General features: G+C 41.2%; 1 long non-coding RNA gene across 1 annotated transcript; it reads left to right on the top strand.

Moving 5' to 3' along the window:
- Positions 1 to 1,335: 1,335 nt before the first annotated feature.
- Positions 1,336 to 2,429, top strand: LOC134287238 (uncharacterized). The gene is made up of 2 exons (XR_009997144.1): positions 1,336 to 1,491; positions 1,535 to 2,429. It is a non-coding gene; the product is annotated as an uncharacterized LOC134287238 (long non-coding RNA).
- Positions 2,430 to 13,893: the final 11,464 nt, after the last annotated feature.

Genomic DNA, 13,893 nt, shown 5'->3' with positions numbered 1-13,893 from the left:
CATGAGTAATCAATTGGCTACAATGCTGACTTGAGTCAGTTAAGACCAAATCAATTGTTGAGGGATTTCTAGCAGAAGAAAAACAAGTGGGGCTATCGGGATATAGAATAGAAAAATATCCTGAAGAGCACTGATCAAATAAAATCCTGCCGTTTGAATTGGACTGAAGATTATTCCACGAACGGTGTTTCGCATTAAAATCACCAATTATGAAAAATTTGGACCTGTTGCGAATTAATTTTCGCAAATCGAATTTAAGAAAATCTATTTGCTGGCCGGTGCATTGAAGAGGCAAGTAGGCCGCAATGAAAGTATGTTTACCAAAGTTTGTTTCAACAGAAACACCCAAAGTTTCAAAAACTTTGGTTTCGAATGATGAAAAAATTTGGTGCTTGATGCGCCTGTCAACGATGATAGCAACTCCACCACATGCTCCATCTAGGCGATCATTTCTATAAATAAAATAGTTTGGGTTTCGTTTGATTGAAGACCCAGGTTTTAGATAAGTTTCAGTAATAACTGCAATATGCACATTATTAACTGTTAAAAAATGGAATAGCTCATCCTCTTTGCCATTTAGAGAACGAGCATTCCAATTTAAAATGTTCAAAAATTTATTTGGATCCATTACCAAAACGTAATCCAATTACTATTTTATTTGTAAATTTAACTCCAACCTGGACTGCTTCAGCCATAGTTTGAGTTTTGAACATCAATCATTTGTTGCAATTGTTCAGATAAAAAGTCAAAATCGGAAGCAGAAATGCCTGAATCACGTGCATTTTCCGAATTTGATGTTTGGTGATAGGAATTATTTGAATTTTGCTTACCCGCAGCCACATGGGCATAGGTAGCTCGATTCGTTTGAACAAAATTAGAAATATTACTCACTCCACTGCTGGAGGGTAGATTATTCGCTCGAAGGTTTGTTTGGTGGTTAACTACCTCCGGCAAATAGGTACGAGCGGTATGAAAATTATTCAACCGATCGTTGATGGAAGAATTTGTGTTGTTAGAAATTCTACCTGCAGAGTTTCGGGTACGACTAGCGTTCCCATTCATCTGCCGGGCACGTGATTCGACAACTTTTTTGCGGATAGGGCAATCCCAAAAGTTTGACTTATGGTTGCCACCGCAATTCGTACATTTAAACTTTCTGGTATCTTCCCTTACCGGACAGTTGTCCTTGGCGTGAGAAGAACCTCCACAAATCATGCATTTAGCATCCATGTGGCAATGTTTCGTTCCGTGCCCCCAACCTTGGCGCTGACGGCACTGAGTTGGGTTCTGGAAATTTCCCCCAGGCTTACGAAAATGTTCCCATGTCACTTGGACAAGAGCGATTCCAAGCAACAGCATCAAAATTAAGGAAATTTTTTAATTCATGATTTTCTATTGAACTGAAACTTTGCACAGTTTTTCAGTTCCATCTAAATCGCCATTTTCCGATATCAAATTTTTATTTTGAATCACGACTAACTTTTCAAAAGGGTGTATGTGAAAATGGTTCAAAAATATTCAAAAATCTGCACAGCCAAAATGGTTCGTTCGATTGCTATGAATTTTTCAGCAAAGTTAGATAGCTAAATGGTGATTCCTAAGAAAATATACACTGTAAAAAAAATCTTTTTCAACATTAAAAAATATCATTTTTGTCACAAAAACTCAAATATCTCAAAACCCTATCTTTTTACCAACGTAATTTTTTTTGGGAAGACGGTCCATTGTATTAGCAATCTACCATAAAAATTTGGTGATGGTAAACTAATAAACAAAAAAGTTATAACATTTCAAACATTTCACAATTTCCACATTTGGTAAATATTTTTTTTCTGTGTAAATAATTTCGGTCAGAAATCGCAGTTTGATGCTGATTTTATTGTTCAGCAAAGTTAGGTAACTAAATGGTGATTCCTAAGAAAATATACACTGTGAAAAAAATCGTTTTTTTAACATTAAAAAATATCATTTTTGTCACAAAAACTCAAATATCTCAAAACCCTATCTTTTTACCAACGTAATTTTCTAGGGAAAACGGTCCATTGTATTAGCAATCTACCATAAAAATTTGGTGATGATGAACTAATTAACAAAAAAGTTATGACAATTCAAACATTTCACAATTTTCTCATTTAGTAATATTTTTTTTAGTGTAAATTATTTCGGCCGGAAATCGCAGTTTGATGCTGATTTTATTGTTAATGGCCTTGCGTGAGTTAAACAAGCTGTTTTTATTATGTATTATGTATATTATATGTACAGTAATGTTCCGATTATATCACGCCCTCCGCGCATTAGTCGTTTAGTCATTAATTTGCTGTTACATTTGAGGACAAGTGTTTTCCATCTTCTTCAAGATGAATGTTGAAAGCGTGCTTTGCAACGTTAAACATATTGAAATGGGTATAGATGTTGAAGTATATTTCGAAGCATTTTTGAAAAGGGGTGTGATTAAATTGTTTAAACAGATGTCGCTAATGGTACGGTGGCATGACTCTCTGCACTTCTGGCAATTTCTCAGTTGTTGTCGTTTCGAACTTCCTGCGCCCTGCTTTACCGATGATATACAGATGGCTCGTTTGTCAAAGTCTAGACGACAGGACGTGCAAATGCGTAAATTTGTAGTCAATTTGGGCATAACCAGTCTCTTTCAGTTTATCTATGGTGCTTTCGGTGAGATTTCGTAACTCTTTTGAACATTTTTTTTTCATCAAACGGTCTTCAAGAGAGCGTTGAGTTGAAGACCTTTGAGAAAGCGACTGTTCATGTTGTTCGTTAGATTATAATAAACAAAATCACTTATTAGTTTTAACTGACTAGTTTGGTACTGTTTGCTTGGCTGAAGAAAAAATTTGCTATAAAATTTTTAATATCCATAGCGGTAGTATTTTTTTGCTTTTACGTGAGCATTGTCATGGTATGTATACAGACAAACAAACGTAACACTGACGAAATTTTCATTGACCACGCCTTTAACGATCATTTTGAATCTTGGTTGTGGCTTTCATAACCAGAAGAGTGCCCATCGTTTTCTTTGCGGTTGACGTTTCACACTAGCGCCTTCTGATGACGATATTGCACAACGCAGTGTTTCGTGAAACATTTCCACCAAGTAGTGGTAGTGTGAACTGGGCGATGGATTTTCACGAAAATTGTTCTAGGCGTTTCATCTGTTTGTCTGTGGTATGTATCTCTCATGCATTTGTTGTTGTTGAAGTTACTCGCATTCTTCCGATCATAAAGTCTGTTCTCTAAGAGGTATTTTTTTTTTGCAGATCAACTAGACGTATACGCGTATATATAAAACTTTTATTATGCAGCTTTTGTCTTAAAAATAAGTTTAATTTTATTTTTCTTATGATCAACAGCTTTTCAACACTATGAAGGGATTTTTTCACCAGTCACGTACAATAAAAAGTATGACACTCTCAATATTTTTGATCACAACACTGGATCGCGTCTAAGTTTCAAATAGATACTATAGTAATTATGAATTATCAAACAAAAATATCATGAAAACAACTTGTTTAATTCAGGCGGTAGCCTTTGCAATAAAATCAGCATCAAAATATAATTGTCGAAATAAGTAACACAGAAAAAATTTTTTTTTTGTTACTAAATGTAAAAATTGTGAAATGTTTGAAATGTCATAACTTTTTTATTTATCAGTTTACCATCACCAAAATTTTATGGAAGATAGCTGATATAATGGACCATTTTTCCTAAAAAATTGACGTTGGTAAAAAGATAGGGTTTTGAGATATTTGAGTTTTTGTGACAAAGATCATATTTTTTTAAAGTAAAAAAAGATTTTTTTTACAGTGTATATTTTCTAAGGAATCATCATTTAGTTATCTAACTTTGCTGAAAAATTCATAACAATCGAACAATCCGTTTTTGCTGTACAGCTTTTAGAATATTTTTGAACTATTTTCGCATACACCCTTTTGAAAAGTTAGTCGTGAGTGAATATGAAGGTTTGATATCAAAAAATGGCGATTTAGATGATATTGAAAAACTGTGCAAAGTTTCAGATATTTTTGAAATGGTCGCTCAGGATCGACTGACATGACTCCGTGGAATTCCTCACAAGAAACATTTTCTTCGCCTTTTCCAAATATTTCAAGTTATTTAGATCACTTTTGTTGAAGTGAACTAAATAAAATTCTTGAGAAATACCCTGCCGGGTTCTCTTTTTCATTTTTATTACTTGGACTGGAGTGAATCCAAGTAATAAGTTGAGTTCAGTTTTGATCTCATCAGGTGATTTGTCATCACTAGAGAGACCTTTTAATACGACTTTGAACAAGCGTGCAGACCTGTCGTCGTATGTGAAAAATTTATGCTTCTTCTCAGTAAGGTACTTGAGAAGAAGATCCCGATCTTTCAGGGTTTCCGGCAATACGCGGCAGTCTCCTTTCCTGGCAATTTGGAAGGAAACCTTGATTCCCCTTATGGAGTTCAAGATCTCCTGCCTAAAACCAGCAAATTCACAGACGCTGACCACGATTGGCGGCACCCGTTGTTTTTTCGCAGAAATTGAAGTACCTGGGCTAGAGGCATCCTCAATTTGCTGTTCCGAAAAATTGTTCAGCGTTTCATAAGGATTACTCATTTCAACGAAATTTTCATCCGAAACAATTGTTTTAGTAGAAGGAGGCGGAGAAGCTGAAAGTTCTCCTTTCCTTCTAACTTTGCCGCGTTTAGCGACAGTTTTGAAACCGACTTTTTTGGAAGGAAGCGGTGAATTCAAGGATTCACCCTTCCTTTTGTTCGATGATGCAACCATGATTTAATTTGAAGCGACCTTCCAGGAGGTTTTTTCCCTAATCGGTGTCCAAGTAGGATTACCACCGTTTCACGGAATTTGACTTCCGTAAACGGGTCCAACGAATAATCGAAGGCACGGGTCCAGGCAAGGATCGAAAAGGAATCAGTAGGTATAAATTTAGCGCTGAAAAGTGCTATTGTGGGTAGTACTGAGAAGTACTGTTGAATTGCTTTAGGTAGTAAAACTTCCTGCAGCAGAGAGAGCTTACGTCCGCACAGCACAAGAGTACGATGCGAACTGATGTCCCCGTTCTTTAGCTTTATTGTACTAATGACGCTGCACAGTAGGCCTGGCCGCTTCAATCCTTGTATTACATCTCCGATGTACTGCAAGCATTAATAATGACAAGAAAAATGGTAGAAGTAGTCGATTCTATCATTTTCCAGGATTCTTTCAATGAATGGCTGTGTATGTGTAGACTAGACTAGAAAAAAAATCATGTTTTTTTGATCCCATACCATTTTTGACAACTTTAGGCCCCTTGAGGGGCCACTTAGCCTTGAGATATGGACTTCAAATTTTGACACGATCATTACTTAGCTAAAACGATCATTATCCACAAACGAACTTATAACATTTCCAGGGAAGGTTTTATAAATAAGTTGTTGAAATAATTGCTGGGGTAATATCTAGAATAATTTGGAAAAAAATCTAAAGTAAACTAAGATGTTTCTAAAGGAATCAAAATAAGAATTACTGAAGGATTTCTTGAAAAATCTTCAGTTGTTTTAATCACTCTAGTCAGCTTCCCAGGAAAACCGTTTTAATCTATGTTTTTCCATAGCACTGTGCGGACGATAATGTCGTATGCTGCTTTGAAGTCGATGAACAGGAGTTGCGTAATTACCTGCTAGTCATTGGCGGAGCCAGCTTTTTTTCTTACTCACTCTTCTAAACATACACGAGAAAGAGCGGGATGAAAGAGGAGGCAAGCTGCCTCTTCTTCTATCTTCTATTTTCTATCTTCTATCTTCTATCTTCTATCTTCCATCTTCCATCTTCCATCTTCCATCTTCCATCTTCCATCTTCCATCTTCCATCTTCCATCTTCCATCTTCCATCTTCCATCTTCCATCTTCCATCTTCCATCTTCCATCTTCCATCTTCCATCTTCCATCTTCCATCTTCCATCTTCCATCTTCCATCTTCCATCTTCCATCTTCCATCTTCCATCTTCCATCTTCCATCTTCCATCTTCCATCTTCCATCTTCCATCTTCCATCTTCCATCTTCCATCTTCCATCTTCCATCTTCCATCTTCCATCTTCCATCTTCCATCTTCCATCTTCCATCTTCCATCTTCCATCTTCCATCTTCCATCTTCCATCTTCCATCTTCCATCTTCCATCTTCCATCTTCCATCTTCCATCTTCCATCTTCCATCTTCCATCTTCCATCTTCCATCTTCCATCTTCCATCTTCCATCTTCCATCTTCCATCTTCCATCTTCCATCTTCCATCTTCCATCTTCCATCTTCCATCTTCCATCTTCCATCTTCCATCTTCCATCTTCCATCTTCCATCTTCCATCTTCCATCTTCCATCTTCCATCTTCCATCTTCCATCTTCCATCTTCCATCTTCCATCTTCCATCTTCCATCTTCCATCTTCCATCTTCCATCTTCCATCTTCCATCTTCCATCTTCCATCTTCCATCTTCCATCTTCCATCTTCCATCTTCCATCTTCCATCTTCCATCTTCCATCTTCCATCTTCCATCTTCCATCTTCCATCTTCCATCTTCCATCTTCCATCTTCCATCTTCCATCTTCCATCTTCCATCTTCCATCTTCCATCTTCCATCTTCCATCTTCCATCTTCCATCTTCCATCTTCCATCTTCCATCTTCCATCTTCCATCTTCCATCTTCCATCTTCCATCTTCCATCTTCCATCTTCCATCTTCCATCTTCCATCTTCCATCTTCCATCTTCCATCTTCCATCTTCCATCTTCCATCTTCCATCTTCCATCTTCCATCTTCCATCTTCCATCTTCCATCTTCCATCTTCCATCTTCCATCTTCCATCTTCCATCTTCCATCTTCCATCTTCCATCTTCCATCTTCCATCTTCCATCTTCCATCTTCCATCTTCCATCTTCCATCTTCCATCTTCCATCTTCCATCTTCCATCTTCCATCTTCCATCTTCCATCTTCCATCTTCCATCTTCCATCTTCCATCTTCCATCTTCCATCTTCCATCTTCCATCTTCCATCTTCCATCTTCCATCTTCCATCTTCCATCTTCCATCTTCCATCTTCCATCTTCCATCTTCCATCTTCCATCTTCCATCTTCCATCTTCCATCTTCCATCTTCCATCTTCCATCTTCCATCTTCCATCTTCCATCTTCCATCTTCCATCTTCCATCTTCCATCTTCCATCTTCCATCTTCCATCTTTCACCTTCCATCTTCTATCTTGACTCAGTCTTATCTTTGTAAAGATATTGTAAATAAAAGATGCGGTTTGACCCACTCCAACCTCTAACAACGATACCTAACGTTACACTGTTCAGTATGTCCGGGTAATTTAAAACAGCACGCAAGGTATACGGATTTGCAGTCATCTCTCCTGCTTCAATCTATTACAAAGCAGGACGCCGCAATAAATTTCGCAATGCCGTCGCTATCAAGTGTCTTGTAACGATGACTTGCAAAATCCAAGTTGACTCAAGCTACAAAAAAAAAAAAAAAAAAATCCAGAACTCTGGAGTTGCCGGAGCGCAGAATACCAACAAAACCAGTTTCGTTCTACCAATTCGATACCCTCTGACGATTTTATGCGTTGGGTTTTTGTCGATGATCAAGTTCAGAAACTGGGAAAGGAGAAAAAAAAAATAAATTGTTCAAATTTTTTTTTGAACAATTGTTTGTACTTATCCCCTTCAAGTGCGCAGGAACCGGGATGCTGTGGGAGCCCATTGACGTCAGCAGCATTTACCTCCATGCGATGGAGAGCCCATTGTTGACCTCTAGCGGCGGCGCGGCGTGTGGTGTGGCAAAAAAGCGACGAGTGATCCTCGCATTTATGAGCCAAGGGTGGTAATACTTAGGAGTGTTTGAAAGTTGTGACGTATACCGACAAGTGCCTGTGGTCCAAGAATCGTGTAGTGGCGCTATGGTGGAGAAAAAGTTCGCAGGTGATCATACCAGCCTGCGCGTAACCAATCGGAGGGAGCTTCCTGAAACGGAAGTAGCACATCTGATGCCGATGGTGATGATGGCATTATGGGAAGTTTGTTTGGCATCCAGCTTGACTAACGAGGGGTGACGCCATGGGCCATAGCACGCAGCGTCGATGACTTTGCAAAAAGTTTCACACGGAGATGATGCTGGAAGATTGTTTGGAACGCAAATATTTATCAATACTTTGAGTATGTTATGGGATCACTTTTCTTCGATTGCGTCAATATAATTAGATACTCAATTCGCTGGAATTCATTCTTGACGTGCTGAAAGCTTTAAACGCAGTGTTCTCTTGATTTGGGTGGCCTATTCACGTTAAACGGCATTTCGTAAACATCGAATTCTTCTTATAAAATTGAATTTTACGAAGGCGAAAATTGAAAAACGCAGCTCGAATGGTTTTGGTACATACATTACATTTATTTGTTCAACATCACATTTAAAACAAGACATAATCAACAATAGTACGCCACATTACTCGGTTTGTGGCTGCCGCTCTCTATCCCCGGTCGCGCCCAATGCTCCCCAAGTCACGCTCCACCTGGTCCGCCCATCGTGCTCTCTGCGCTCCACGCCTTCTTGTGCCAATCGGATCAGTTGCAAACACCAGCTTTGCAGGATTGTTGTCCGGCATGCTTGCATCATGCCCTGCCCACTGTATCCTTCCGGCTTTGGCCACCTTCTAGATGCTGGGTTGGCCGTAAAGTTCAGCGAGCTCGTCGTTCATCCTTCTACGCCACATACCGTTCTCCTGTATACCGCCGAAGATCGTCCTTAGCACGCGTCACTCGAAAACTCCGAGTGCTTGCAGGTCCTCCTCGAGCATGGTCCATGTCTCGTGTCCGTAGAGGACCGCCGGTCTTATTAGCGTTTTGTACATAACGCATTTGGTGCGTGGGTGAACCCGTAGTAGGCCCGACTCCCGGTGATGATGCGCCTCCGAATTTCACTGCTCACGTTGTTGTCAGCCGTCAGAAAGGATCCGAGGTAGACAAACTCCTCCACCACCTCGAAAGTATCCCCGTCTATCGTAACATGACTACCCAGACGGATCCGATCGTTTTCGGTTCCGCCTACCAGCATGTACTTTGTTTTTGAGGCATTCACCACCAGTCCGACCTTTGCTGCTTCACGTTTCAGGCGGGTGTACTGTTCTGCCACCGTTCCAAATGTTCTGGCAATAATATCCATGTCATCCGCAAAACAGACAAATTGGCTGGATTTCGTGAAGATCGTACCCCGGCTGTTGAGCCCGGCTCGTCGCATAACACCTTCCAGGGCGATGTTGAATAGTAGGCAGGAAAGTCCATCACCTTGTCGTAGTCCTCGTCGAGATTCGAATGAACTGGATAGTTCACCCGAAATCCTTACGCTGTTCTGCACACCGTCCATCGTTGCTCTTATCAGTCTAGTCAGCTTCCCAGGAAAGCCGTTTTCGTCCATGATTCTCCATAGCTCTGCGCGGTCGACGCTGTCGTATGTCGCTTTGAAGTCGATGAACAGGTGATGCATTGGGACCTGGTATTCATGGCATTTCTGGAGGATTTGCGTACGGTAAAGATCTTGTCCGTTGTCGGCCGGCCGTCGATGAAGTCGGCTTGATAACTTCCCACGAAATCATTCGTTTTAGGTGACAGACGACGGAAGATGATCTGGGATAGCGCTTTGTAGGCAGCATTCAAAATAGTGATCGCTCTGAAGTTCTCACATTCCAAATGGTCGGGTTTCTTGTGAATGGAGCAGATTACCCCTTCCTTCCACTCCTCCGGTAGCTGTTCGGTTTCCCAGATCCTGACTATCAGCCGATGCAGACAGGTGGCCAATATTTCTGGGCTCATCTTGATGAGTTCAGCTGCGATGCCATCCTTACCAGCTGCTTTGTTGGTTTTGAGCTGGTGAATGGCATCCTTAACTTCCCTCAGCGTGGGAGTTGGTTCATTTTCGTCCTCCGCTGCACTGGTGTCGTCGTTTCCTCCACTGCCGTGGGCTCCCGTGCCTACGTTCTCCACGCCATTCAGGTGCTGATCGAAGTTCTGCTTCCACCTTTCGATCACCCCACGACCGTCCGTCAAGAGGCCTCCGTCTTTATCTCTGCATATTTCGGCTCGCGGCACGAAGCCGTTGCGGGATGCGTTGAGCTTCTGAAAGAACTTCCGTGTTTCTTGGGAACGGCACAGCAGTTCCATTTATTCACACTCCGCTTCTTCCAGGCGGCGCTTTTCTCCCGAAAGAGGCGGGTCTGCTTCCGTTTCCGTTTCCGTTTCCTGTTTACGTGAAACGTTACGTTCTGTCGAGTCCTTTGCTGCAGCATTACCGCCCTCGCAGCGTTCTTCTCCTCCAAAACCGTTCTGCACTCTTCGTCGAACCATTCGTTCCGTCGATTCCGTTCCACGTACCCGATGGTGCTCTGGGCTGCGTCGTTGATGGCTGCTTTCACTGTACTCCAGCAGTCCTCTAGAAAGGCCTCATCGTGCTCGTCCTCGTCCGGCAACGCGGCCTTGAGATTCTGCGCGTATGCTGATGCGACATCTGGTTGTTTCAGTCGCTCTAGGTTGTACCGTGGCGGTCGCCGGTACCGTACATTGTTGATGACGGAGAGTTTTAGGCGCAGTTTGACCATCACCAGATAGTGGTCGGAGTCGATGTTGGCGCCACGATAGGTCCTGACGTCGATAATGTCGGAGAAGTGCCGTCCGTCAATCAGAACGTGGTCGATTTGAGATTCCGTCCTGTGGTGATCTCCAGGTGTAACGATAAGGGAGGCTGTCTTGGAAAAAGGTGTTACGTATGGCCATATTTTTGGAGGCGGCGAAATCAATGAGTCGTAGGCCGTTTCCGTTCGTCTGCTGGTGGGCGCTGAACTTACCAATCGTCGGTCTGAATTCCTCCTCCTGGCCTACCTGAGCGTTTAAACCTCCTATGATGATCTTGACGTCGTGGCTTGGGCAGCGATCGTACTCGCGTTCGAGCACGGCGTAAAGTGCGTCCTTGTCATCAGTGTGGGCTGTGCACGTTTATTATGCTGAAGTTGAAGAATCGGCCTTTGATCCTCAACCTGCACATTCTTTCGTCGATCGGCCACCAACCGATCACGAGCCTCTGCATATCCCCATCCAGCCGCAGCTCTGGTAGATGGTATGATTACCTCTAAACGTTCGTACCATGGATCCTGTCCAACACACCTCCTGCGCGGGTGCTCCCAATGAAGTTGAGAGATCGGCAGTTCCACGTACCAAGTTTCCAATCGCAAGTCCTTTTTGTTCACTGGGATCGTTGCCGTTGGTCTCGGTTCGTATTATTCTGTTGCTGATTTTCCATTACAATGGTTTTTTTACGGCTGGCTCGTAGGGCCTGACACCAACCCCCTACTTTCCGGAGGACCATAGTGCACAGTTGAGCTTAGAGTCCTTCCCTGGCACTCGGACGTAGATCAGCCGCCCCTAACATGGGGATCAGACGTTGTTGTGAGCCCCTCCTCCTGGATAACAGACGCTCAGGTTTGCCGAAGCAAACCCCCCCTCCCCCTTCCCTGCCAGCCTACGACCAAAGTTCCCACCGGGGTTGGTTACCCGATCTTCCCTAAGGTTGCTCATAGTTTATACCCGAGCAAAGTACAATAACAAAATTACAGCAAATCGAAAACATGATTTGTATTCAGCAACAAATTGATATCACATTTTGATATCATTTTATCTTTACTTAATTTGATTTCAAATTTTGCTTTCGGTTTGCTGTCATTTTGAATTAATTTTAATATTTAGTGTTACAATAGTTTTTAAATCTTTTAGTAAACTATGTGAAATTATTCTAGGGATATATCATTAGTGCAACTATATTATTGCATTAAGGATTTGATATCAAACGAAAAACTCAACATTTAACGATTTTTCATTTTTCTTGCGCAGATAACAAAAACAGTTATTAATTTGCTATCATCGATAGCAGGAATGGTTTTCAATTTGCTGTCACAGGAACATTTTTCTGCTCTCATTTTTGATGTTTTAACCGTTAAAACGACCAAAACGACAACAACCTGTGTTATCAAAATTTGCAATATCACAACATCAAAATTAGTTTTCAATTTGCTATCAGACTTTGCTCGGGTACCCAGCCTTTACCGTGCCGAATGGTTTGGGTATTTTATTAGTAACTTGTCAGGACGACGGTAAAGTTGAAATAAACAAAAATGAAACATTATGTATGTTCGGTTTCTCTTAATCAATGATCCCGATCTTGCTCCTTTGGGACTTGAATCGGATAGCGTGGTGCTACGGTGCTTGACGGTACAGGCATCAACATGGTCCTTGTTAAAATGGTGTTTTATGTCGAGGTGGTTAATATGCTTTGATTCAGCATTCTTGGGCAGCCCTACGCAGTAGGGTGGCCCACATTTATTAAAAAAAAAAAACAAGTAAAACCTCCCAAATCAGTTGTATTGGACTTTCAGAAGCTTGGCAGAAACCATGTGTACTATTCGCGGTGGTGGACATGCTTGACGTTAACCGTTAACGTATTTCGGACGAACAATTGCTTCTATTCCCACGAAGGTCACTTAAAAGTTCACAATCAATGTTCTCCAATTTGCAAGTGAGGTGTACCTTTCTATTAAGGTGGAAAAAGTTCAATTTGTACTTTTAGTTTTCGATCTGTTGATGGGCAAACGATTACTATCCGCTAACCATTAAATTGCGTTCTCCCTTTAATAACTCAAAAATCATAAGTTCAAGTTGAACTTTTTCCTTTTCAACAGATAGGTACATCTCACTTGCAAATTGGAGAACATTGATAGTGGACTTTTGAGTGATCTGTGTGGGAATAGAAGCAAATGTTCGTCAGAAATGCTTTAACGTTTAACGGCACTGACTATTCGATACATCAATTACTGAAATGACAAACCTAACATAATGGATGAGATCGAGTAATTGACTAGCATCTATTGTATCGGAAACAAAATTAAAATATTCTCAACTAAGCAGAATAGTCTAGTCTAGTCTAGTCTACACTTACACAGCCATCTTTTAGAAGAATCCTGGAAAATGATAAAATCGACTACTTTTACCATTTAAAATATTCTCAACTAAGCAGAATAAACCTAAACAGGAAAGCTCAGTGAATACATTATTTAAGCAAATCAACAGTACTTTACCAGCCATCATTCAACCTTCATCAACAGCAGGTGGATTTCTCCTCAGCCGATTGACGTCACTAATATTGCGTCGTTATCATCGGATGATAACTTTTATCATGCAAAGCGTGCACTTTGACGTACAGTGGCTAATATACAGTAATCATCTGATTGATTACTTGGTGGCGAAAACAAACCCGTTGCCTTCCGGTTCACCCTTTCGGAATGTTTTGAGTGGACATATCCAACCATGAACACTAACTTCTCGATAGTTATTTTTCTCTGATCTTTTGCTATGATAGCATAATAATGCGTATGCAAAAATGTTTCATCGACTATTCCACAAATGACAAACGACGGAGTCATTAACATCGAGCGCAAATTAGCATCACGCGATTTGCAAAACAAACACGTCCTCTGCTTCTAACTGCGACCGTCATCGTCACAACTCGTTTGTTCAGCTAAACTCTCAGCTTACAACGTTCGACTAGAAATTAATTACTGACGGGACGTTGCCGACCTTGATAACCTGAGAGTCTGGGGTAGCGAAAATTTTACAAAATAAAGCAACTGAGGCAAATCATCTGCTAACCTTCCTTTATGGCGGGATCAATAATAATTACTTGTCGGTGTTGTACACTTGCAAAGCAGCAGCGTGCTTATCAGTGAAATATGCACCACATGGACGATGAGCGAGCCCCTTTACAGGCGAGGACCCCCAGCAAAGAACGTTTGTGATTGTTTTTGTAT

This window comes from Aedes albopictus, chromosome 2 (assembly GCF_035046485.1).
Source record: "Aedes albopictus strain Foshan chromosome 2, AalbF5, whole genome shotgun sequence".
In the NCBI taxonomy this organism is placed as follows: Eukaryota; Metazoa; Arthropoda; class Insecta; order Diptera; family Culicidae; genus Aedes; species Aedes albopictus.
This window is presented reverse-complemented; position numbering and strand designations above follow the sequence as displayed.